Source organism: Diabrotica virgifera, chromosome 10, assembly GCF_917563875.1.
Source record: "Diabrotica virgifera virgifera chromosome 10, PGI_DIABVI_V3a".
Taxonomy (NCBI): domain Eukaryota; kingdom Metazoa; phylum Arthropoda; class Insecta; order Coleoptera; family Chrysomelidae; genus Diabrotica; species Diabrotica virgifera.
In genome coordinates this window covers 60,194,243-60,207,310 of record NC_065452.1, presented here as the reverse complement: position 1 = coordinate 60,207,310, position 13,068 = coordinate 60,194,243, and positions in this window count along the sequence as shown.

Below are 13,068 nucleotides of genomic sequence, written 5' to 3'. Positions count from 1 at the left end.
GATGAAATCCGCTCGCTAAGTCGAGGGTCGTAAAATATTGACATCTTCCCAATTTGTCCAAAATATCGCTAATGTGAGGAATTCTGTATCGGTCGTCAATTGTCTTCTCGTTGATCTTTCTATAATCTACCACTATCCTCCACTTTATTTTACCGGATGAATCTGGTTTCTTTGCCACAATCCAAATGGGCGAGGACCATGGCGATTGGATTGGTCGAATGATCCCTTGCTCTAACATTGAAGATATTTGTTTCTTTACTTCTTCTTTGTGCACATACGGATACCGGTATGATTTCGTATATACAGGCTCTTCATCCTTGGTTCTGATGTGGTGTTTAACTTCGTTAGTAAAGCTGAGAGGAGTATCTGGTTGATGAAATATATCGGAGAATTTTCGGCATAGCTGACGAACTTGATCCTCTTCTTCTTCGTTAAGATGTTCGGTTTTAATTAAGTCGTCGATATCTTGTCTGTAGTCTGGTCCGGAGGTTGTTTCCATGGAATATATATGGAAATCTTGAATGTCTATTTCCTGGCTTTCGAGTGGTTCCATAAGAGAAAGGTGAATGGGTTCTGACGTGAAGTTGGCAATTTCGGTCCAGGCGAGGTGGTTCTCGGCGTTAGTAAGGGCTTCTCGTACTACGACGCCTTGTACTTTTTGAGTTGGAATAATGATGGTTCCTTTTTCTTCTTTGACTGGAATTTTGACTTGGCTAATTGAATTTGGTTCCAAATTGATGGAATAAAATTGTGTTTTGTTTGTTTCATAATATATAATAGGGATTGTAGAATCTTTTGTAACTAGAAGTGATTTAGGAAAGTTTAATTGGGCTTCGAAGAGTTTTAGATTGTCGAGGCCAATAAGACCATCGAAAGTTTTGTGAAACTTGAAGAGATAAAATTTCATTTTGCTGTCAAATTAAATTCTGAAAATGAAGGAATTTCAGCACAATATTTTTGGGAATAATTTTGAAAAATTGATGTGACGACGAAGGGTTCGTGTTTTGTATAATTTGGAAAATATGAAGAAGCTATTTCTGGATTAAGAAATGACTTTGTGGATCCTGTATCGATTAAAAGTCGTAAAGAAGGCTCAGAAATTTCAATGTAAGGTAGCTCCTTCTTGTCGGGAAATGAATGAAGTTTAATTACGTTTCGGCTGCTTCTGGTGGGTCCTCTCGAAAATTTACGTTTTCTTCGTATTCGGTTGGTTGATTTTCGTATGTATCTTGTAGAAAATTGTCGTATTCGGGTTCATAGTAATCATTGTAGTCGGCATTCTCTTCTTGCTCATCTCTGTGGCATTGTATATTGTAAAGTTCTTCTACGGTGAATTTTGGTTGTGCTCGGTAATTTGGTGTAAATTTTTGACGGCCTCCGGTTGTGGTTTCTGATATTCCACTCATAGGTGTTGGTCTAGGCTGCTTTGGCTGTCCGGTTTTGGGTGCCCATACATTTGACTGGTTCTGGGTCCTGAATGCTGGAGGGTTTGAATTTTGTCTAAATTGGTTGAAGTTTTGCATTTGCTGAATGCAAGAATGCAGGGAAGAAGACCTGTTGGAAGACCTAAAAAGAGATGGGAAGACGAAGTCGATGAGGATGCCAGGAACTTTCTGGGAACGCGTTCATGGAAAAGAACAGCGGTAAATCGAAATGATTGGAGAAGCTTATTGAAGGAGGCCAAGGCTCGATTTGGGCTGTAGTGCCATTGGATGGATGGATGGATGGTTGAAGTTTTGTTGTCGATGTGGTTGTTGAAACTGATTCTGTGGGTAGAATTGCCTGATTGGTTGCTGCCATTGCGGACGTGCAAAATTTTGCTGTTGATAAAATGGTTTTTGGACAGGTAAAGGCAATTGCTGTCTCTGAGGTCGGCGTTCTTGATAATTTTCGCTTCTTCCTGATGTTGAAGGTTGACTTATTTGATTTTTTTGAAGATATCTAACATTATTTTCTTCTTGTACGTATTGTATCGCCGTAGCTAAACTTCCTGATCTCATTGCTCTGATAACAGAGCCCATTGGTTCTCGTAGGCCTGCTAAAAATGTTGTGAGAGCTTGTTGACGGAACAATTCTTGTTTGCTGCTTTTAATGTCGGCATTTACAGTATGTAATTCTAAGTAATTGTTGATACAGCTTAAAAGTCTCATTATTTTTTCGTAAAAATGCATGATAGATTCTGTTGCTCCTTGTCTTAAATTTACTAGGTCCCTTGTAAGCGAATTTTCGTCTCTTTGGTCTCCAAAATTTTGGATTAATGCATTTTTTATTTCATCAAAAGCTTCGCATCCATATACGGATATAACCTCTTTGGCTCTGCCTGTTAATTTACTTATAATACCATGAAGCAAAAATTTATTTTGGATATTAGCTGCATTTAGTCTATCATAATAATGGTTTAAAAGTATTGTAGAAACTTTAATAAATTCATGTAATTCATTTGGGTTTCCGTCGAAATTTGGAAGAATGCATAAATTTTTCACGTCAAATTGTGCAACTGCCATATTTAAAAAATAATAATTTTCAATATATATAGTCAATAGTCAAATAAGTATAGTAAATTTCAAATATATCAATCTTAAATTGCTTATTATCTATCTATTAATCTCTAGTGTATATTAATATAGTATTTATTAAGCTATTCAAATTTTTCTTTAAATAAGTTTCTAAATCTGGCTCTAAAGTCAATCTAAGGACTTGACAAGAGGAGATATTTCTAAATTATTTTAATCTTTCTATTAATTTATTCAAATCTTTGTTTTTATCTTCTTAATCTAGCTCTGATTCAATCTAAGGACTCAGAGGAATCTGATTTAATAATATTTCTTTTAAAATTTAATCTTCTTAATTCTAAGTAATAATAAAAATCGCTTACAGGATAAAGACGATGCTGATGTGCATTCCTTTGCTCCTGAAGGCTCCTAACTTCTATTTCTAACTGCTAATTCCCTCGGGTGAACTCTGCAACGGTTTCCCTGGGGCTGGTTCTTGGAACAGTGGACAAACACTTAAAAGTGACGAGGATCTGTAAAGACTCTTCCACTTCCGTACTGACTCTGCGCCAATTATGAATGTTCTTTGGAAAAACACTTTTTTAAAAACTGAACTAACTGAATTAAAACTTTTATTTCGACAAACAAAGATTTTAGATACAACTCAATAATTTAAAATCAGACTTTACTTTAACATTTAAATTAGACTTTTATTTAGAGATTTTAATCAGACTGAAAAATATTGATTTTTACATGGTGTTTTATAATTTTATAATTGCTGATCTTGCTGTCCAGTACGTCGCAATTAGGTCCAGAATGTTCAACGCTGCGACGCGGCGTAGCCTCGTGTTGATTCCACGTGGTAGAATATACTGGATGGTAGCGGTCGTTGTACAATAACTCGCGGCAGAAACACGACCCGACACAGAGAGGACAAAAAGATTGCTCGAAACAGCGGAGATGAAAACCCTTCGAAAAATCGATGGTAAGACTCTATGGGACAGAGCTAGAAGTACAGATATCCGACGGAGATGCAAGGTGGATAACATTAATAACTGGGTAAGGAACAGAAGAATAGAATGGAATGACCGCATAAGCCGAATGACAACAAATAGGGTAGTCAGGACAGCGAGAGACGGTTCCCCAATAAGAAGACGATCAGTGGGAAGACCACGAAAACGATGGAACGACAGCTTACTAGAGGCACATTGAAAAAACAGAGAGAGTCATGTCTATACAAAAAGAAGAAGAAGAGGAAGAAGAAGAAGAAGAAGAAGAAGAAGAACCTACATGTAAGACGTATACCCAATTTGATTCAGTTTGGCAAAACAAGAATCTAAACCAAGCTTTTAAAGCAAATATTGCTAAACATAATGAGTTTGTTAAAAAATAGATAGGTATATCCTTAGCACACTTATAATAGATACCGTATGTTTTTTGGCCAAACAAGAATTAGCGTTTCGTGGTCATTTTGAGGGCGACGACTCTGACAATTGAGGCAATTACAGGGAATTGTTAACATTAATTGCCAAAAAAGATCAATTTTGCCAACATCTAGAAACATCAACTATTTTTTCGAGAGTTTCAAGTGATATACAAAATGATATTATTGAAGCTATATATACATTTAGCCATATCTTCATTTTTTTAAATAAGATTTTTTGCATCTGGTTTTGGTAACACTTTGCATCACTAAAAAAAGTCACGCGTCACCACTGCTGCCAGGTTATGGTTTTTAGCCTTGCTGTGCTATGAATTATCACTACACAAATTTCTAGCCTTACACTATCTAGCCTTAGACTATTATGCCCTGTCTGTATCAAGTCGTGTTTCTGCTGCGTATGTCGTTGTTGGTTTGATGACTGTTTTATAAATTCTTTCCCGATATTTTTTTATTTCTCTTTATTATTTTATTCAGTCAACGTGCAGCTAGTTTTGCTCTATTTTTTATCAAGCTATCACTTGATCTTTCACTTCTGTTTCGAGTTTTCCGTAGCTAGATAGTGGGATGCCTAGATGTTTAAACTTCATCAATTGTTGTCTTATTCACCTCAAACGTTAATTAATCCCCTATCTTATCCCATTGCTAGCTTTAATTGGGACAGTTAGTTCGGCTTCTACTTTTAATTTTTGTTGTGATGTTCTGGTACATTTTGTAGATTGTAGATCGTTTTAATTATTTCTAGAGGTACCTCTCTTGCATACAATAAATGGATAACATTCTTTAATTTGCCCCTGTTAAACGCCTACTGCCTACTTAAGATCAATCAAATATATTGAATTATTGAAATAGTCTATATGATTTATACACACTTCTAAATGTAGGTCAAACCGGCAATAGGTGTACGTTTTCAGAAAAATTGTTATTGTGTAAAAATTTTTTATTAAAATCAGCTAAGTACTTTCGGCAATAGCACATACCATCATTAGAGCTTCGCCTTACAGGTTATAAATACCTCAAAAAAGAGTAAGTATAGAAATACAACTTAAAAATTACATAAATGGATTCCGGGCTAGGCCGCTGATCTGGGGTGAAAAGCCTTTTAAATATTAAAATCTTTCACGTCTGATGTGATTACACTACAATGGTCAATGGCTACCATATGGTAACGGAAACAGCTGTTATACTAGCATTTTTAAGAAAATACTTCTGAATATTTTAATATTCTAAGAGCTTTGAGATGCTAGGTGTTCTCAATACTGCAATATGGACTTGAAAGCTGAACATTGAAGCAAGAACACATAAATAAGCTACAGTCATTTGAAATGTGATGTTACAGAAGGATATTTAGAATAGCATAAACACAGAAGAAAACGAAGAAAGTTACAATATCTGGGACACGTAATGAGGGGACAGCGATATGAAATGCTAAGACTGATGATGCAGGGAAAGATAAGAGGCGGAAGGAGTATAGCAAGAAGGAGAGCGTCATAGTTAACGAATTTAAGGGACTGTAGACAGTCATTCACTGCCCGCAATCTTGGTCTGTCCCTACGATACCGCATGATAAAGTGTTATGTATATAGTGTACTATTACATGGCGTGGAAGCTTAGACGTTAACAGTCAGCTCATTACGACGTTTAGAGAGCTGTGAGATGTATGTATTTCGTCGTATGCTAAAAATTCCATGAACCTACGGCGTTAGAAATGAAGAAGTTTTAAGGCGTATGAATAGAGAACGTGGAATCACAGAAATTGTCAAGAAACGTAAAACATCTTATCTTGAACACATGTTTAGACACGACAGGTATAATTTTCTTTAACTTATTATAGAAGGGAAAATAGAAGGAAGACGTGGCCCGGGTAGACGACAAATGACCTGGCTGCGCAACATCAAAGAATGGACAGGATTAGACTTTCAAAGTCTAATAAGAAAAGTCCAAAATAGAGAAGACTTTGCAGAAGTCATCGCCAAACTTCGCTAAGAAGACGGCACCCAAAGAAGAAGAAGAGTAAAGATACTGATGATGATATCCAACCTCAGATTAGGAGACGGCACTTAAAGAAGAAGAAGAAGAAAGCTTATCTCAGCTACATATATTAGCTCTAACTCTATATATTATTGGATAAGATCTCTTATTTGTACCAAATAAATAAAACAAAAAAATGTGAATTATTGTTTTTATTGTATTAAAGTACAAAAATATCTTTGGCTACTAAAAAAATACAAACTCTAAAAACGATGGGTTTCAAATGATTGGGTTATTGCTCTATATAATTATTTTACAGACTAAATTTTATTTAGATCAAGTTCAGTGGCGTATCCGGTGGGGGGGGGGCTCAAACTAAGTGATTTAATTATTTTTTTTATACAGTAAACTTACTGTTTATTGTGTTTTTTACATACTGTAAATAAATACTGTAAAAACATTCACTTATTTTCGATGGATGCTGGATCCGCCACTGATCAAATTAGATCAGTGTTTCCCAAACTTATCTAAAGCGCGACCCCTTTTTGTTAAAAAAATTGTTCACGACCCCCTACTCATCACCCAAACCAAAATAGCGACAAAAATAGCGTGCCTAATTTACAACTGATGGTTTCTCAAATTTTATTTTACTTTACTGTTTAAATTCAAACTAAATAAATTTAAAAAATTCAACAATTATTTTAATAATTGCGATCTGTCCCACTCCCACTAGTACACTAGTAGTACTTCTGCCAGACTAGCATTTACAATAAAAATAAATAATAAAAAGTCGACTGCACATTGTACACCACGACATCTTTGTGTCTACATCGCAATACTTTTCCATGATATTCGCGAAGGCTCCACTCCTTACTTCGCTACTAGATGGCACTCTGGAACGTTCTCGTAGCCTCGTTTTGGCTTTATATAAGCGGCGATGTGCAATGAGACCTCAGCTCGAAACAGCACGTTGTGGCGAATGCAGCAGTATTAAGTAATGAGTAAATGTTTTGCGACTTACGTATTCCCGTTTACGTATTTACGTCTACGATAAATTACAAATTATGGATAAGTTTTTAAAAAGAAGTGCAGAACCATCTACGTCTGAAAGTGGCAGTAATAAAAAGAAAAACAGACTTTACAGGGATGAATATCTTAAATATGGTTTTACCATTATTTCCAATAAACCACAATGTGTTATTTGTGGAGAAGTATTGTCAAACGAAAGCATGAAGTCATCAAAGTTACTTCGACATTTAAATAGCAAACATCCAGATAAAAAAGACAAACCCGTAGAATTCTTTGAAAGAAAGCTGAACGTCCTTCACAAACAGCAAGATACTTTTCAATTGGCAACCACTACTAACGAAAAAGCATTATTAGCAAGTTATAAAGTTGCTTATCGCGTTGCCAAAACTAGTAATCCGCACACAATTGCTGAAAATCTGATTTTGCCAGCAGCTGTTGAAATGGTACATATAACGATTGGTGAAATAGAGTCTGCAAAGTTAAAAACAATACCTCTGTCAAATAATACTATCCAAAGAAGAATTAGTGATATGGCAGAAGATATTCAAGCGCAAGTTGTGGAAAATCTTAATAAATGCACGTACTTCTCTCTTCAAATGGACGAATCCACGGATATATCTAACTGTGCCCAATTTATTACGTTTGTAAGATATGATACAAATAATGGCATTCAAGAAGATATTTTATTTTGTTCCCCATTGGAGACCAATACCACTGGAAAATGTTTATTCGGCAGTTTTGTGAAACGCACAAATAAATATGTTATTGACTGGGGAAAATGTATTGCTATATGCACAGATGGCGCTAAAGCTATGACAGGACATCAATCTGGTCTTGTCGTCAGATTACAAGAAATAATGCCTAATGCCACATGGAGACATTGTTTTTTACATCGAGAAGCTCTGGCGTCAAAAACTTTACCTCCTGAAATGGACTGTGTTATGAAATCCATCATTAAAGTTGTAAATTCCATTAAAGGAAAAGCTTTACAGACCCGTATTTTTCGAAAAATCTGCGAAGACATGGGTGCTATATTTCAAAATCTTCTTTATCACACCGAAGTAAGGTGGCTTTCAAGGGGCAACGTCTTAAAAAGAGTATTTGACTTAAGAGCAGAGCTTTTAATGTATTTGAAAGATGAGAAGTCCCCATATGAAAATCAATTTTCCGATCCTATTTGGCTTTTGAAACTAGGTTTCCTTGCTGATATATTCGAACAATTAAATATTTTGAACAGTAATTTGCAAGGTCGCGACATTAATATAATTACAGCCACAGATAAAATTAAGAGGTTTATAAGAAAAATCGATTTATGGTCAACTTCACTTGGCAAAAAGCAGCTCGATTCATTCCAGTGCATTCAGGAAATTATAGAAAATGTATGTTACAGTGCTACAAATTTTGAACAAGTTTATGCAGGCATGCAAGTTACTTTGCTTAATTTAAAACAACAGCTCTGTGATTATTTCCCCGAATAAATTCAAAACAGTTACGACAGTTGCAGATGGATACTGAATCCATTTTTAGCCGATTCCTTTCAACATGCTGAAATACCAATAAACATGAAAGAACAACTTATTGAAATATCAAGTGATGGAATGTTGAAGCTCCAATTTTTTTCCCAGAACCCGGACGAATTTTGGACCAAAAAGATGCAGGAATACCCTCAGTTGGCGAATGAAGCTGTAAAATGTTTGGTTCCATTTGTAACATCATATTTATGTGAGTTAAGTTTCTCGTCTATGACTGCCATTAAAACAAAAGTGAGAAATCGTCTCGTACTTGAAAACGATATAATTGTGTGTGTCTCAAATACACAGCCTAGATTTGAAAGACTAGTTTCAAAAGAACAGGCGCATGGGTCTCATTAACATTGTAATATTTGACTTTATTTTTTTTCTTTTACTTTTAAGGACTTTTAATATTTAGTTTTATGTTTCGTTTGATAATTAATTGTTAATTTTTATTTACGGTTTTATTAAAATAAAAATACATGATTTAACAAAGTAGTGTTTTTGTCTTAATTTGGAAATTTCCGGCGACCCCCTAGTACCTCATTGCGACCCCCCAGGGGGTCGCAGCCCACACTTTGGGAAACACTGAATTAGATTGATCTGCAGGTATACCGGGTGAGTCTTTAAGAATGATACAGTCTCTGAGTAGTAGATTATAGACCTGAAAATATTAAATTACACCCAAATCGCTTAAATAAAATGTGACTCCTTACTGAGTTACAGGGTGTTTTATCTGAAAATTTAAAAATTATCTGTACCCAGTACTTTAAAACTACTTGATATATCCTTGTCATACTTAGCAGAAAGTGTTGTTACTGTAGACCGTACTAAATTTTGTTAAATAAACGTTTCTTGCTACCACCAGGGGCGTATGACAGGGAAAAGTGAACGGTTGACCCTTCCAACACTCTACGCCACTAGCGGAATTTCTATTTTAGCATAATTTTTAGATTCTCCAATACTTTCTATATAAATAATGTACTCTTCATTCGTAACGATAAAGTCATTAGTTTTCGAGATATTTGAAGTTAAAAATGAAACGGCACAGATATTTTGATTAATGTATTGTGTCCCTTCATTTTTAACTTCAAATATCTCCAAAACTAATCACTTTATTGCTACGCATAGAGAGGATATTATTTACATAGAAAGTATTGGAGACTCGAAAAATTGCGCTAAAGTAGCAATTCAGCTATATATATAACACCATAATAATATCTAAAAATGTATCTCAAATTCCTTCAAATGGAATTTGCGATGCAATAATAACTTAAATATGAGAACTGGCACAATTATTATGGTTTCAAGTTTATTTTCGGGTGTAACTACAATAATATTATGCAAAAAATTTTGTTGCATCGCAGATTTAAAATGCGTTTATCTCGAAAACAGTTGAGTTTAGAAAGATAAATGTACTTTAGCTTTTTTAAGTAAAGATATTATGAGAACAAAAGTTTTAAGTCAAAAAGTATGTAGAGTGGGGAATAAATAAATTGTTCGTATTAAATTAGCGCTAAAATATGCATGTGGAGCCCTCTGGATAATACATGATTTGTGGTGGCGAATTTAGATTTCTCGTCCCAAAAAAACCGCGCCTACCAAATTTCTTGTTGTTATCCCATGCTTGCCAGGAAATATTTAAGAATAAATAAAATCAAAGTTTAATTTTGACACCCTGTATTTCGGTTATTATCAACTTTTTTACTAAGGTGAGATAGTTTAATTTGGCCTATTTCAATCTCAGGAATCTAAGGTTAAGCTATGCCCATTCTTTGCCAAACACCCTGTATATATATAAGTGATTTGGGTTAAACCTTAATATATATTTTGAGGTCTATAATTTACAACTCTCGAGATTGGACATTCTTAATGAATCAACTGTTTATAGGGGATATTTATTTAAGGATCCCTCGAACTGCCGGGTAAGCTAAAAAATTCCTCCGATGACACTGGACTTAACTCATCTAGATATTCCAAATTCACCGTCTAAAAAGTACCCAAAGTGTTAAAGTTGTAGAAACATTTAAAAAAGAATATTATAAAATTATAGGCGATTAATAAACATATATAAGTATATCTTATAGATCTTCTTCTTCAGCTTCTCCCTTTTCAGAGGTCGCTGTTCCTTACTCTTCTTCGCCACTCATTTCTGTCCATCGTGTCTTCTTCATTGAAACATTCCGCCTTCTCCTCAGTTTTCCTCTACCTCTCCTTCCAGCGGCGTACTGATAGATCAGCGGGCCCTGGTTCCAGTTGGGACGAGGGCCCGCTCGCCCAATAATATCAAAAGTTTTTAATAAACATTAAATATACAAATCATATATTATTATTAGAGACTGGAAAATATGCACTAAAAAATGTCTAAAATATGCATGCAATATGCATTTTAAAACAAGCTGAATATGCACAATTAACATGCAAATATGCATTTATATATGCACTTATTTTTATATGAATAATTTTATGGTTTACGTTAAATACATAAATAAATAAAAAATAATAAAAATAAATAAATAGGTTTGAATTTAAACCAAATTGTATTATTATTTCTTAATATATTTTTTTAACTTCAGGTTTTGTGACAAATAAAACGGCAAAATATTTTATTTTGACCACAAGATAAATAAGAGTACAATAAAATAAATGTACATATTTTTATTGTTACAATATTGATTCATATTTTCTAAACTAATATTATAAAAAGAGTACAATAAAACAAATTTACATATTTTTATTGTTACAATAAATAATCATATATTGATTCATATTTTCTAAACTAATATTATGTCTTCTATCTGTTAATATTTGTTTATAGGCAGAAAAAGATCTCTCAACGTCACAAGATGTAATTGGGGCATATTTAAACTTTGCTATTAGAGACGGATCCATATTAATATTTTCATCGAAGTTTCCAAAATTGATTATATTATTTATTGAACGCAATAAAGTGAAACCCTCATTTTTGTTTAAAACGTCATCAAGTTTATCTTTAATTTTTACTCCAATTTCCCCATTCAGATTTGTTATTTTCTGTTTAACCGAATCAACAATAGACATACTATTGTGAAGACATAAATTTTGAGCCTCTAATTTTGTAATTGAACTTTCAATGATATCGAAATTCGATTTTATATACAACAATTGATTTTTAATAGACTTTTCTTTAAAAATATTTTGACAGTTATCAATAGCGGTACAAGTCGGATCAAAACTTGAAATAACGCTTTTGATGTCGTCGTAGTGTTCAGATAAAAATATAGCACTTTTAAGCCAAGTTCCCCATCTGGTTAATACTGGTTCTGGTGGTAAAGGAATATCGGGAAGCATCTCCCTATATACCTGTACACGTAGTGGTGCTTTCAGAAATACTTTTTTTACATTATTTATTAAGGTGTTTACATTGGGAAATTCAATTCTAACTTTCTCTGCAACTCTGTTTAGGCCGTGCGCCAAACATGTACAGTGAATTAAATTAGGGAAAAAGATTTTAAGATTGGATGCAGCTTTCATCATATATGAGGCGGCATCACTAAGCATTAATAATATTTTTTCAAATGGTACTTGATCAGGTAAAAAAAAATTTGTTAGGGATTCGTTAACAAATCTAGCTATTGTAGCATAGTTTGTTTTTTCCAAACATTTTACACTAATTAAGTATGAGTTTTTAAAATCGCCAGAGTCGTTAAGAACTCCAACAATTAGATTCGCAATTTGTCGACCCTTTGTATCCGTTGTTTCGTCGACGGAAATCCAAAGATATTCGGCTTTTAACTGATTTTTAATACTCGTCATCACATCTTTGTAACATGCACTGACATATTTTTTCCGAAGAGTTGAAGAACTTGGTATTTGAGCTGGTTTATCTTTAATCTTGCAATAAGTTTTTAAAAAGTTTTGACACGATTTATGTTCTAACTTGTGCAGAGGGATATTGCAGTTCAAAAAAAAATGGCATAAATCCTTTGCAAAGGTTTCTTGCCCAACTGACGTATTCTGAATCTGCAAACTGTTCTGTAGAATCTGCTGGCGAGGTTTATTATCATTTTTTGATAGCTTAGTTTGGTGAAGTGAAGTTTTTATGTGTTGAACTACTTGGAATTTCTTTTGACATGGAATCTGGAATATAATGATAATGATGTTTTAGATGTTTTCGTAAATAGATACCTACATTAAAATGATCAAACTTTTTAAACCTCCCCCAATTTTTTTTTATTTCTCAAAGTGAAATTGAAATCGTCAAACAATAAAGTACAGTCAGTGTACCGTAGTATACAGGGTGGGCCACTCTCAACACTTCGCTCTGTATAAGCCAAACCGTTGCGAACTTTAAAAAACAGTTTTTGAAGAAATGGGACGGTTTGTCATTTTAGAATAGACAGACACATAGATGTGCAAAGAAGTTTGATAAGTTTAAAAATCTATTGAAGTGGAGAACTTACCTTTTTATCACAAATGGTGCAAAACATACTTTCACTGTCGATAACTTTTAGATGATTGTTACTTCCAATCCAACTTCTGAGAAGACTTGATTTTTCCCTTGCTACTTTAGGCATTTTCACAATAATAATAAAATGATTTTTTTACACAGTATAGTCAATAACTTGCAATCACAAAAGTTGAA